A 14,731-nucleotide genomic window follows, 5' to 3' on the forward strand; every position below is an offset into this window, starting at 1 on the left:
GAGACTAAAGCAAAAAATGTTTATTTGGTACAAAATTTATATTTTGACTAGTGCATTTCCTAATATAACTTATGTAGATAGTTTGATTGAATGCCATAAGTACTTGGAATCTCAGGTAGGACATGCGATTTTGCTGGTTTGTCCAGAGTGATGCCCCGATGAATCCCAGAGTGATTTGATCAGTGAGTGGAAAAGTATCTGCAAAGCCCTCTTCGGGAAGTGATGAGAATGGGGAGAAATTCAACTTCCCCAAGTTGAATTCTTGATATTCTCACAAGCAGTGTGGACAAACAAAACTACAGGCTGAGCCCCCAGTCTTGGGGTTTGTTCATATGAAACTTAACCACGCAAAGGATAGGTCAAGCCTACTTAAAATTTAGGCCTAAGAGTCACCCCCAACAGAGCCTCTTTTGTTGCTCAGATGTGGCCCCTCTCTCCAGCCAACACAACGAGCGGTCTCACCACCCTACCCCTCTCTACGTGGGACATGACTCCCAGGGGTGTGGACCTTCCTGGCAATGTGGGACAGAGATCTTGGAACAAACAGAGACTCAGCATCAAGGGATTGAGAAAAACCCTAGAATGAGCTGAGACTTAGCATCAAGGGATTGAGAAAACCTTCTCGACCAAAAGGGGGAAGAGGGAAATGAGACAATGTGTCAACGGCTGAGAGATTCCAAATAGAGTTGAGAGGTTATCCTGGAGGTGATTCTTATGCATCAAGTAGGTATCATCTTGTTATTCAAGATGTAATGGAGAGGCTGGAGGGAACTGCCTGAAAATGTAGAGCTGTGTTCCAGTAGCCATGTTTCTTGAGGATAATTGAATAATGATACAGCTGTCACAATGTGACTGTGTGATTGTGAAAACCTTGTGTCTGATGTTCCTTTTATCTACCTTGTCAACAGACGAGTAGAACATATGGAATAAAAATAAATAATGGGGAACAAATGCTAAAATAAATATAGTTTGAAATGCTAGTGATCAATGAAAGCAAGGGGTAAGGGGTATGGTAGGCATAATCTTTTTTTTTTCTTTCCTGTGTTCATTTTATTTCTTTTTCTATTGTCTTTTTATTTCTTTTTCTGAATTAATGCAAATGTTCTAAGAAATGATGAATATGCAACTAAGTGATGATATTGTGAATTACTGATTATGTATGTTGTTTTATTTTGTTTCTTTATTTTTTTAATTAATAAATAACTTTTTTAAAAAATGAGTCCTGGGGAACTCTGGAGGCTTGATGGAGCCTCGGTCACTGCTCTATTGACCCGTCTCATCCCCACTGGCCCCTGGCAAGGGCCTCAGAGGCTTATCTCTGGGACTGGCAGAAAGTGGAAGCTGGAAAACCCTGTCTGATTCTTGTGGGAAGGGTGTTCCAGAGGATGGACAGGGGTAGGAGTCAATGAGAGGAAGAAGAATAAACTGAGGCAAGAAATGGATACACAGAGCAGGCCTGGGCCTGAGGAAGAGCCCTGGGGTTTAAAAAGTGAGGGCCCAAGCTCTGAGCAGAGGAAGCCCCAGGATTGGGCTGCAGGGGCTGCAGGCGGCAGCCCTGGCCAAGCAGCAGGGAGTTCATGGGGCGGGCGATAGGGGATGGGTGGTCCAAGGAGCAAGGAGGTATCACGAAGCGGAGGGGCCTATGGTGAGCACAGCCCTCCTGAGTATTAGGAGGCCAGCGTGGACCACCCTCAGTGCTTTGCACACCATGTGTTTGGCCTCTGTTGTTATTGTGGTTAACATGCCAGGCAAGCATGAAAGGGACCAATTCTAAGCAATATAGACAAGCCAAAAAACACCATAGTGGATAAAAGCAAACAGGGTTCAAACTAGGGTTTGAGCCCTGCCTTCACCACTTGTTACCTGTGTGAGCAAATGACTTAACCTCCCAAGTCTGTCTCCCCAACTGGAAAATACTTCAATGATGCTTATTTCAAAGCATCGCTGAAAGGATTAAATGAGATTATAGTGTTGACTGGCTGGCCCTTCTGAGCAAACATGGACACAACATGACACTGAGCTCAGTCTTCTTGAGAAGGAAGAGGGACAGGAGGGAGTCCCAGGAATGGAGGCTTGACTGGAGCCAGACACACACCTTAAGTGGGGCTGGAACACCCAGAGAACATTCAGCGACTCATCTGACAAGGGGCAGGTATGGAGAACGTCATCTCGTCCCACCTGGTTGTGAAGAATCTCTTCTGTAACGGGAACTCTTGGTGAGACTTTGCCTAAGACAGGGTATGTTCAGGCTCTGGACCCATTCTGAGAAATCTGTGTGTGTTACATGTTCCCCAAATCTTGTCATCAGTGCTAATACTATAACTAAGAAAAAATAACATCTATTGAACACTTACTGTGTTTGGTGCTAATCCAAGCATTTCACATATATGACTTCATTTAGCCTTTACTACAACCTCACAATGTAAGTACTATTATCCCCATTTTACAGATCAAGAAATTGAGGCATAGAGAGATTAAGAAACTTACCCAATTCTAATTTCAACAAAAATTGGGAGTGGCTCTCACCCAGCAACTTCTGTAGATCCAGGAACCAGGTAAATAACAGGGTATTTATTCTTCTCAAAGTTCTGCCTGCTCCATTATTCAAAGTGAAAGTTCACTTCTTGCTGTTATTGACATGTTGTGCTGAGTCATCTGCAAACCAGGATCAGGTCCTCAAGTCTTTTCACCTTCTGTCACCTGGCCATAAGGACCTCCCCCCACCACGTCCATGGAGCCACAGGCCTAACTTAAAGGGAAGGTGGTGATGGGACAAATGTTGCATACGGTACGTCTAAGAAACCTGTTCAGACCAATCGTTTTGGCTTTCCGGGTCTGTGCAGCCTGGCCAAAATGTACGACATCATGTGTTGCTGACAGATGCGATCTTGTGGCCCAGCAGGTAAGTCCACACCCAGCTCATCACAGACAAGGCTCAGGTTGGATACACCTGATATAAAGAGGATTCTTGCTACTCTCCATTCAACAAGACCCACCCAACCAAAGTTATGGCTCTTGCTAAAGAAACATGGCCTACCTGTAGGTGACCTGGAAAGGAGGGATTCAAGGGCATAAAATCTTTATCATACTTTCCTCCTGCTCTCATTTCACCTAAAACCAAAAAGAAGCCGGAAGGGGAGCTCACCATCCAGTTAGGCCTCTGGGGTCCCAGAGCAGGGTGGAAAATGGAGCTAGAGGGGCAAACAGAAGCCATCCAGCACAGAGGCCAGCTCTTCCCCTGCTCCTGGGAATGTCTCTCTGGTCATTCTTGGGGAATAAAATGTCCTACAGTTACTTCAAATCTCAAAGTATAATCTTCATTGAGAATTTAGAATGTCTAATGTAATAATTTAAATTTCAAATCTGTTATAAAGTTACATCTTTTTTCTATCCACATCTTGGTATAGGTACAAACAAAGTCGTGGCCAATGTGTTCTGTGTTTTCCCTCTCTCCACCCTCCTACATTAATCTGGCTTTAGTTCCTCCAGGCTCAGGGAATAGAAGTGAAGAAAGAGGTAAAGAGAGCAAAAAAAGTTACTGCTTTACTGTCACTACTTGACATCATGCTCTCAGGCAAGACAGATGGTCAAACTGAGCTTATTTCTTGGGCCTTTACATGGGTTCTTCAAAGACCTTCAGTCCCAGGGTTCTCCCCTAGTTCCCTTTTCCCAGACAAATGAATTTCTGTTCCAACTGCTGGGTGACCCGTTTATCAGCTCTGAGGAATTGGGTAATACCGTCAGCTGTTCTCTACTGTAGTTTGGTCAGCATTCCAGGGCCCTCTTGGTGCAGGCACAAGGCAACCCCGCATCTGGTTCACAAGAAACGATTGCGTCTCCTTAGCCATGAGAAATCACAGGAGTGAGAAACACTCACACCATCACCTCTCCTTTGGTGCCGGTAGCTCACCATCCAACCCATCTCCAGCCCTATGAACTTCGCAGGTGGGGTTCAGATCCAAGTCTACTGTGGCCCCTAACTTAAGGACATCCATGTCAAGCCATCCAGGTGGTTCTAGTGAAGCTTTCTCCACTAGGCTTAAAATGAAAGATAGATGCCCCCTACCTCTTTCCGCTGAGGGGGTCTCACACCACACTGACAGCTCTCTCCCAAAATCAACCCACAAATCCTCTCCTGGTGTCCACCATCTTGTCCCTTCATACATTCAGTGTGGTGCAGGGTTGGAGAGTTGTCTCATCAGTTTCTCATTCACCTACTCTCTACAGGTCTTGCAGGGTAGTTGGTCTTCTAATTCCCATTGCTATCAGATGTGTGCCCAGGACTTGGCTAAAACGTCATTTAACGGTCCCGTAACAAGGCTGTCAACAGAACAATATAAGAATCAGAATGACAGGGAAAATAGCTGCACATCTCAAGATAGATAAATCGGGTTACTGACAAAGGAAGAATAACACATTGTCAGCAATCATTTACCACACTGGGTTAGAGAGAGAAAACACCATTTACAGATACTGAAGCATTGTGATGCCAGAATTCTACAACCAGTCAGAATGACATGCATATGAGAAAACAAAAGAAACCACCAATATACCCTTTCTGAAAAAGTTATTCCAAGAAGTAGCTAGTCAAGATAAAGACTTTAAAAATATGTGGTCTGCAGGAAACATGGGTAAGAAATCAAATTGCTAAGCTTATGGTTCTAACTAATGGTTGACAATGTGCTTGTGAAATTTCACGCAATCTTTCAAAACAAGAATTCTCAAAATACGAAAAGCATTCGGTAAAAAAAAAAAATCACCAATAATGTATAATTCATCTTCCATTTTAATTTAATAATGTTTGAGATGTTTGACTGATAAGGAAATTGGGCTCTAAAACATTCTAAAGTACAAATGGGTTTGAGGAGAAGAATGGAGGTTATAGACACTGTTTAACTTTTTTTCTTGTATAGTATAGATACTGTTTAACTTTTGACATTATTAGAAATATAATTTCCCATTCCTGGTGCCTGCCCATGCAAAAAAAAAAAAGAAACATAATTTAACATGTTTGTTAAAGTAAAAAAAAAAAAAAACACTACTAGAAAAGCATATATATTTACCAAAAAAGGGGGAGAAGGTAAAAGAAGAAATATAAATTCAATAAAAGTTAGTAAAGCAAAAAAGAAGCCACACAAAAATGAAAGAAACAGAAAATATGACACAAGATGTCAAAAACAAGACCAATTATTAACAACCATAAAAATGTTAATGATTCAATTGTCCTATTAAATGACAAAGTTTCTCAGATTGGTAAAAAAAAAAGAAAAGAAAAATCTAGCTTTATGCTTGGTTCAGTACACATCAGATATCAGCTCCTAAGTAAAACAAGCCATTCCAAAATTTATTGGCTTAAATAAAACAGCAACAAATTATGACTTCCGATGATTCTGTGGGTTAGTCCAGCTAGCAGGACTTGGCTGGAGTCTCCTACTTAAAGAAACATGAGCGGGGGTCACTTACTCACTGCATTCAGTGGGAGGCTGGGCTGGGCAGGAAAATTCGAGAAGCCTGCACTGCCACGTGTTGTGTCCTGGTTTTCTTCCACGCGGCTTCCCTTTCTTCAAATGTGTCTCATTATTTAATATTCTAGCCCAGCTTAATTTTTTTATAATTATTTATTGATAAAACAACATACAAACACAAACATTCTTAACATACAAACATTCCATAAATGGTGTACAATCAATGGCTCATAATATCATCACATAGTTGTATATTCATCACCATGATAATTTTTTTAAAAAGAAAAAACTCATACATACCATACCCCTTACTGCTCCCCCTCATTGACCACTAGTATTTCCATCTACCCAACATATTTTGTCCTTTCTTCCCCCTATTTTTTGCTTATTTTTTAATCCATATTTTTTACTCATTTGTCCATACCATGGATAAAAGGAGCATTAGACACAAGGTTTTCACAATCACACAGTCACATTGCGAAAGTTGTATCACTATACAATCATCTTCAAGAAACATAGCTACTGGAGCACAGCTCTACAGTTTCAGGTACTTCCCTCCAGCCACTGCAATACCCCATAAACTAAAAAGGGGATATCAATATAATGCATTAAAAAAACCTCCAGGATAACCTGTCAACTCTGTTTAAACTCTCTCAGCTACTGACATTTTATTTTGTCTCATTTCTCTCTTCCCCCTTTTCACCAAGAAGGTTTTCTCAAATGCTTGATGCTGGGTCCCAGCTCATCCAGGGATTTCTCTGACCACCTTGCCAGGGAGATTTACACCCCTGGGAGTCATGTCCCACGTAGGGGGGGAGTAGCAGTTTCTTTAAAGCGTGACGGCTGGCTTCCCCAAACACAAGCAGAATTTGCCCGGCCTCTTGAAGGCTAGCTCTGGAGCTGACGCAGCTTCATGTCCTCTGCTTTCTATTGATGACCATGCCAGATTCAAAGAGAGAGGAAATAGACTCTTCTTCCTAAGGGGTGGAATGACATGTGCTTATATGGAAAGAGTTTATAGTGACACTCTTTGGCCACAGTTTTGGAGACTATCTGCTCCAAGGCAATGATCTACAGGAGAGCCATCCAAAGTTAGATAATGATGACAGATTTAAAAGAGACAAATATATTCCTGGAGAATACATATAGAAGAAAGACAGCACAGCTATGTTGATATTTATAGAAACATAATTCAAGGAAAAGCATTAGAAGGAACTGAGGGATATTTTTTAATTGGTGAAATGTACAATCACCAAGAAAATATATTAACAGCCATTTATTGAACACTCACATGGATAATTTATTTAATCCCACAGCAATTCTGGGAGGTAAACACTATGCTTCATTCCATTTCACAGATGACGAAACTGAAGCTTAGAGAGATTAACTGATTCATCCACACCCACTTTTTTTTTGGTATGCTGTATGCTGGGGGTGACATTTCATTCTTTTTCTATGTGAGTATCTCTTTATTGCAGCACCATTTGTTGAATTTTTGTTTTTTTTTTCTTTCCTTTCTGTTGCTTGTTTGTTTGTTTGAGGGAAGTGCCTGGACCGGGAATCGAACCCAGGTCTCCCACGTGGCAGGAGAGAATTCTACCAATGAACGACCTTGCACCTACCCCTACACCTACGTATTTTGTAAGTGGAAGAACCAAGCATTTTAACCCAGTTAGCTTAAAAGCACATTTCCTGCCCTTCATCATGGAAGGATTGATTAATCATAAATCTGAATTAGACATATGGACAAAAATACATTGAAAAGAATATATAAAGCAAAAACTGAAATTTAAAGAGAATTTTTCAAAATCACAACCAGAATGTGATCTTTTTAAACACCTCTCTCAGAATTTAACAGGCCAACTAGTTTTAAAATCATATAGACAACCTAAATAATAAAACTAACAAGATTGTTTTAATATACCCAGGTAAAATTCAAACATGTTTTTTTTCAAATGCTTATAGAATATACAGACAAATTGATCAAGTAATAAATCACAAAGAAAATCTCAATAAATTCCAAATAGTAGAAACTATACAGGCAGTTTCTACAAATCAGTGAAAAAAGAGACAAATGACCAAAAAAGAAAACAAATGGACAAAGGATAGGAAGGGAAAGTTTACAAATGAAGATGTGTAAATAACCAAAAATATATGAAAAGATGTTCAAACTTCACTAGCAAATGTGGAACTTGAAATTAAACCAAAAAGATACTATTTTTTTCACCCAACAGATTGGGGGAAAATTAAAATATGGATATCAGTTTTTAGAAAGAATATAGGGGAGGTTTTTGTTTTGTTTTGTTTTTTATAGTACTGGTGGGAATTATAAATTGATACAGCCATTTTAAAGAACAAATTGGAAGTATCAGTTAATAGTTTAAATGTAAATGTCTTGGCCACACACCAATTCAATTTCCAAAGTCTACACTGAACTTCTGGTGCAGGCCAAGATGGGGTATGCCACTACAGCCTTGTCTCTCTCAATGATTACAAATGAATGTTCTGGACAAAATACAAAAATCAACAGCCTAAGAACTCTTAAAGTTAATAATTGCAGGTAAATTATGAGGGGGAACAAAATTTGAAGAATGCCAAAGAGGATATATGAATGGCCAATAGGCACATGAAAAGATGCTCAATAGCATTACCCATTAGAGAAATGCAAATCAAAACCAAAATGAGCTACCACTCACACCCATAGGGATTGCTACTATTAAAACAGGTGTTGGAGAAGATGCGAAGATATTGGAACCCCCATGCATTGTTGATGGGAATGTAAAATGGGGTGGCCACTGTGGAAAGCAGGATGGCTCCTCAAAAAATTAAATATAGAATTACCATATGGTCGGCAATTCTACCCATAGGTATATATGCAAAGAAATTGAAAAAAAGGGAACCAGATACTTGTACACTAAAGTTTATAGCAGCATTATTTATAATAGATAAAAGGCAGAAGCAACCTGAGAGGCCATCAACAGATGAATGGATAAACAAAATGTGGTACATGCACACAATGGTCTATTATTTGACTGTAAGAAGGAATGAAATTCTGAAACATGCTATAACACAGATGAACCTTGAAAACATTATGCTGAGTGAAATATACAATTAGATATTTTTTAGCAATAGAATCCAGCAAAAAGAGCAATACACTGTTATGAGATTTGTTCCTGGAAAGCAAGGTTGGTTTAATTCTAAAGTGTGGGTTTTGGAGGCAAACTGCCAGGTTTTGAATCTGGCTTTACCACTTACTAGGAATAGACTGGCTGACCTCGGTACAACAACTCTATGGTTGTCTTCCAGGTTTTAATAATATCTAATTAATAGGATTAGAGAATCAAATTAAAATCATTCATTTGAAGTGCTTAGCCAAGTATTTGATACATAGTTAGCACTCAGTTGTTAGCTATCAATATTAATTTTAAAAATATTTTTAAAGCCCCTTAATGATGCAACTGCAGTTGGCTTGGGTCCTTCACCTGTCCCGAATTCTCAACAAGAATGGACTAAATGTCTTAATTTCTGCATGGGAGGAGTGGAGGGGATGTGGAGGGGACATGGAGGAGAAGATAAGACAAAGCAGGAAACTCTGATTTAAGAAGCAGGGAGGCAAAGGGTGAGTTCCTGTGTTCCCAGTAGTCTTCAAATCCAATATCCCCATGTTGGGTTGACAAAATGAGTTTCAGACAACCCAGAATATTCCTTGAATTGCTGCTACTATCCTGGATCTTTAAGCCAGGCATAGAACTCAGAATCGTCCCCAAGGATATTTAAGTCATATCAGGAAACCACTATCAAGAAACCACCACCAGGAGGCAGCAAACTGCAGGTGAGGCAGGGGCACATTAGATGCCACAGCCAGACCCTGGGAGTACTTGCGAGGCTGGTTACTCATTTTTACTCCATTTATTCCATTAACATCACAATCATGCAATCCTGCAATTTATCCCACAGACTATTTTGAACCACAATGAATGCACTGTGGTGGAGTTTCACTATAACAATTGTTTTGTTTTTTCTTTTGCAAACAAAGCCTCTAATTTCTTTGTGTATAACATATATACAAAGCAAAGAAATTTAAAAAAACAATAGTTTTCAAAGCACTACTCAACAAGTAGTTACAGGACAGATGCCAGAGTTTCTCATGGGCTACCATACAATCCTCTCAGTTTTTCCTTCTAGCTGCTCCAGGATATAGGAGGCTAGAAGGTTTAAATATTTTTTATCATCACAAACGACTTTTTTTCCCTTTTCGTCAAAAATAACATATATACAAAAAAGCAATACATTTCAAAGCACAGCACCACAATTAGTTGTAGAACATATTTCAGGGTTTCACATGGGTTACAATTTTAGGTTTTTACTTCTAGCTGCTCTAAGATGCCGGAAACTAAAAGAGATATCAGTTTAATGATTCAGCAATCATATTCATTTGTTAAATCCTATCTTCTCTGTATAACTCCACCACCACCTTTGATCTTTCTATCTCTCTCTTTAGGGGGTGTTCAGGCTATGGCCATTCTAACTTTTTCATATTGGAAGGATCTGTCACTAATATGGGGTAGGGAGATGAAACTATCTGATGTTCTGGAGAGGCTGGGCCTTCTAGGTTTCAGGACTTATCTGGTCCAGGAACCCATCTGGAGTTAGGTTTATGGCAAGTTACTATAGTGTCTGGAACCCTTGTGGAATCTTATATATTGCCCTAGGTGTTCTTTAGGATTGGCTGGAATGGTCCTGGTTGGGGGTAGTCAGGTTATGATAGGTAGCAAGGTCTAAGTGAAGCTTGCGTAAGAACAACCTCCAGAGTAGCCTCTCAACTCTATTTAAACTCCTCTGCCACTGATACTTTATTAGTTACATTTCTTTTCCCTGTTTTGGTCAGGATGGAATTGTTGATCCCATGGTGCCAGGGCTGGATTCATCCCTGGGAGTCATCTCCCACACCGCCAGGGAGACTTTCACCCCTGGATGTCATGTCCCATGTAGTGGGGAGGGCAATGATTTCATTTGCAGAGTTGGGCTTCGAGAGACTGAGGCCACATCTGAGCAACAACAGAGGTCCTCCATAAGTAACTCTTAGGCATGCCCATAGGTAGTCTAAGCTTCTCTGCTACCTACATAAGCGTCACAAGAGTAAGCCTCATGATTGAGGGCATGGCCCTAAAGTTTGACACAGTATCAGGGGATTCCGTAGGGGTAAAGTCTAATGGTTCCATATTTTTTCACCCATCCCTCAAGGGACTTTGTCAATCCTTTTTGATTATCTGCTTAATATACTCTAGGATGTATTCAGGCCTTACATTAATCGAGATAGGATTAAAGATCCTCTTTCTTACTCTGGGCTCCCTGTATTTCGATTGTTGAAATGAGCTATTCAAATAGGTTGAATTATTTATGCACTACAGAAAATTTCAGTTCCAGATCAAATAAACCTTTCTTCCATTGGTCTCAAAGAGTATGTGTGGTTCTAAAATATAGACAATGTGTTCCTTACCCCCTGTGTTCTGAATTACTTTAACCCCAACCTGATTGGCTTTATTCTTATCTCTAAATATCAGGTTTTACATATATATATAAAAGCCTCTCGAAATCCAGAAATAGTAATTACTACTCTGGACCTAATGTGTCTGCTTCACTACAACAATTTAAAAGAGAAAAATCATAGGACAATGTCCTTGGATATCTAAAAATCTTTTGGTCAAATTCAACCTTCATTTATAATTAAAAGAAAAAAAAAACTACTAGTAAACCAGGAATTAAAGGAAATAGTCTTACCATGATAAAAAGTATTCATTAACCCAACACTTTTTTATTCCAGAATTTGCAGTAAAAGTCCAGACTTTCTGGTAAGACCTTAGAACGGGAGTTGCCACACTGTTCCATGGAACGCTGTCCTAGGACTTGTTAGACAGCGAGGCATGAAACAGAAAGATTGATAGTCAAATTTATTGAGGAAATTGTACTTAATACATCTCCCTCTCAGATATCCACAAGGCACATTAGATCAAATTCTCTGATAACTGCTGAATTAAAGAAACAAATTTGTCTTTCTTTAACCTAGTGTATTTAAAAATATTTGGACCCAGAACACTCTTTTTTTTTAAAGGGTAAAATTATTAGCATCTTGTGGATCAGTGTCCTTCCGATGCCAGCTTTGGAAATATTACATTGCAGTCTTTCCCTTCAAGACGACACCATTTCAGGAGTGTCTGCTCCCACAGCTGTGACTTGCCTTCATTCTGGAAGTACCAGACAAGGGAATAAGATAACTAAAACAGAAGAGGTCTATATGTATTGGCAAGGCAGCGACAAAATTATTATTTGAAGATGATGAGTTTGTATGGCCTAAGAAGCCAAGAGAAAAAACTGGAAAACTATGAGAACTAATTAGAGTATTGAATACAGAGGCTGACACAAGGTCATAAACATACCTAGATCAATGCCTGTCCTAGGCACCAGCAATAACAAGTTAGAAAGCATCAGGGGAGGGGGGAGAATGTGCTCAGCAAAATAAGAGCAAAGATAAACGACGAAGTTGGATGAAGGACGTTAAAAAAAAAATGACTTGAATCAATGGAGAAAAAGACCCTGTTCTTGGGCTGTCCTGTCAAACTGTCAATCCTCCCTCAAGTAATCGATACATTTGATGTGATTCCAATAAAAATCTTCACAGGAATTTTTTATCTGGAGAAATTGATTCTCTAGTTCCTCCGGTAGAATATTTGCACAAGAATAGCAAGAAATTCGGGGAGAAAAGTAGAGGGAAAGGGAGGTGCTTCCGTCACAAAATTAGTTTACAGATAAAACTAAACTAATTAGAATACTGACAGAAAATCTGGCAAATAGACAAACAGAGCTTTAAAAAAAGGCACAGAAATTAAAATGTTTTTGTAGCTGCGGTATCTTTGTCAAGGTATTAGGGATTGTAGGGAGTTTAATCAAAATTAAATTATTGGAAGAATGATCTTACAGAGTCCAAGGTAATGTTGTGCAGCCGACTTCAGGGTGGGCAGGGGACCAGGGCTGTGCCCGGGTGGCGGCAGCGAGAACCTGTGTGCCTTCCCGTGGAGCTCCTGAGGCAGCCTCCACAGGGCGCCCATCTCCTCTGCTTCCATTTGTCTCTCATGGCAAATCTCAAACTGCTGATTTGGTGCTCCCCAGGCCAGGCATACGTTTCTGACCCCCTACCCCCACCCACCCTACATACAGCCTGGGGTACGGGGACTTGCCCCTGGGTGGAGAGGGGAACAATTCTCAAAGAGGAAGACTTTAGGGGCCTGGATACCCCAAATGATGCTGCCAGACCTACCTGGTTATCTTCATTGGCACTTCCAACTCTACTTGAAAAACTGAGCATGAGCTCTTTCCCCACAAACCTGGTCCTTCTCCGAGTGTTTTCTATTTCAGAAAGATGCTACCATACACCTGGTCAGAAAGGAGACATCTCAGCCTCCTTGCTCTCTCCCATCCCACACGTCCAACAGATCACAATGTCCAGTTGACTTTATTTCCTAAATATCTCCAGGTGCTGTCCACTTTTGTCCATCTCTACTGCCATCATCCTCGTTAAAGGACTTATTCTGTTTCACTGGGACCACTGCCATATCCACTTTGCAGGCATGCTTGCCATCCTCCAATATTCTCTATGCTGCAATGATGATCATTTGCAGATGCAAAACTGAACAACTTGCTCACCTTCCAAAATCTCCCAGAAGGCCAATAAGGCTCTGCCTGGCATGGCTCTTGCCTACCTCCCCAGCCTGTACACCGGCTGCTCCTTCCCTTGTCCTCTAAGCTCCTAAACCATTGGCCTCCTTCCTACCCCCCTCGAGTACATACTGTCCCTTCCAGCTTCGGTATCTGTGCACATAATGTTCCCTTTGCCTGGGCTGCTCTCCCAGGGCCGCTGTGTTGCACAACCGAGGAATGCAGTAATGTCCACGGCATTCCCTAGAGCCGTGCACCAGAGGCAGCTCTGCTCCTACCACCCTGCCTTCTCCCGGTTAACACTGACTTATTTATCAGAACTCAGCTAGATACCAAATATCCAGGGTGGTGGTTTGAAGCTGTATGTACCCCAGAAAACCATGTTCTTAAACTCAATCCATTCCTGTGGGTGTGAACCCATGGTAAGTAGGACCTTTTGATGCGGCTACTTCAGTGAAGGTGTAGCCCACCTCAATCAGGACAAGTCTTAATCCTATTCCTGGAGTTGTTATGTAAGTGGAATGAAATTCAGCCAGAGGAGGAGAAAGGCAAGAGACTGGACACTGACGGAACCTGGAAAAGAAGGGAGAGACCAGGAGCACTGCCATGTGTTTTGCCAGGTGACAGAGGAGCCAAGGATTGCTGGCAGCCAGCCCCTGCATGCCAGTCTTCAAGAAGAAAGCATCGCCTGGATGCTGCCCTGATTTGGACTTTGTCTCAGCTTCAAACCACGAGCGAATCAATTCCCATTGTTTAAGTCAACCCATTTTATGGTATTAGCTTGAGCCGCCTAGGAAACTAAACAAACACAAAAATCTCCCCTGATCAGACCAGGTCAGCAGCCCTGCTGCTTGCTTTCATTGTTGCTAATTTAGCACTTATCACACTGTCCGATGCATATTTATTGTATAATAATTTTAAGGCAGGTTTATCAACATAAAATTTGTACACAGTAAAATTCACATTTTTTGGTATATAGATCTGTGAATTTTGATAAGCACATATAGTTGTGAAAACAACAGTAAAGTCAGGAAATAGAACATTTCTGTCTCCCCAAAAAGTTCCCTAGTGTCCCTTTGTGTTCAATCACTTCCTCCATGCCCAGACCCTGGAACCACTGATCTGATTTCTGAAATTATAGCTTTGCCTATTATAGAATGTCATATAAATGGAATCAACAGTGTGATGCCTTTTGAGTCTAGCTTCTTCCGCTTAGCCAGTGTACAATAAATCAGTGTTTCTTTTCCCTGCCAGGATGTAAGCTCTGTGGAGTGAGGGACCACATCTGACTCAGTAATTACCGTATCACAGTAGCCCAGCACGGAGTTTCTCAACCTTTTTTTTCCCCACTATTGCTCCACTAAGCAAAAAATTAATTTAATTTAAATTTTAACAAAAGAAATTAAATACTAAGGAATACGATTTTTGTCAAGTAGGATCAAGCTTTGGAGGGCCACAAACCATTCCAATAGCCAATATATTTCTTTCTCCTCCCAAGAACAAATTTTCACCCCCAATAAGCAAGCCTGGCCTAGCACAGAGTAGGTGAATCA

At 40.7% G+C, this 14,731-nt stretch overlaps 1 long non-coding RNA gene across 1 annotated transcript; it reads right to left on the reverse strand.

Annotated features, from left to right (window-relative positions):
* Window positions 1-2,211: 2,211 nt before the first annotated feature.
* On the reverse strand, window positions 2,212-4,490 carry LOC143660075 (uncharacterized). Its single transcript, XR_013163835.1, has 4 exons — window positions 4,436-4,490; window positions 4,067-4,320; window positions 2,527-2,950; window positions 2,212-2,228 (listed from the first exon to the last, which is right to left on the reverse strand). It is a non-coding gene; the product is annotated as an uncharacterized LOC143660075 (long non-coding RNA).
* Between the last annotated feature and the right edge of the window lie 10,241 nt (window positions 4,491-14,731).

Source organism: Tamandua tetradactyla, chromosome 2 (assembly GCF_023851605.1).
Source record: "Tamandua tetradactyla isolate mTamTet1 chromosome 2, mTamTet1.pri, whole genome shotgun sequence".
In the NCBI taxonomy this organism is placed as follows: Eukaryota; Metazoa; Chordata; class Mammalia; order Pilosa; family Myrmecophagidae; genus Tamandua; species Tamandua tetradactyla.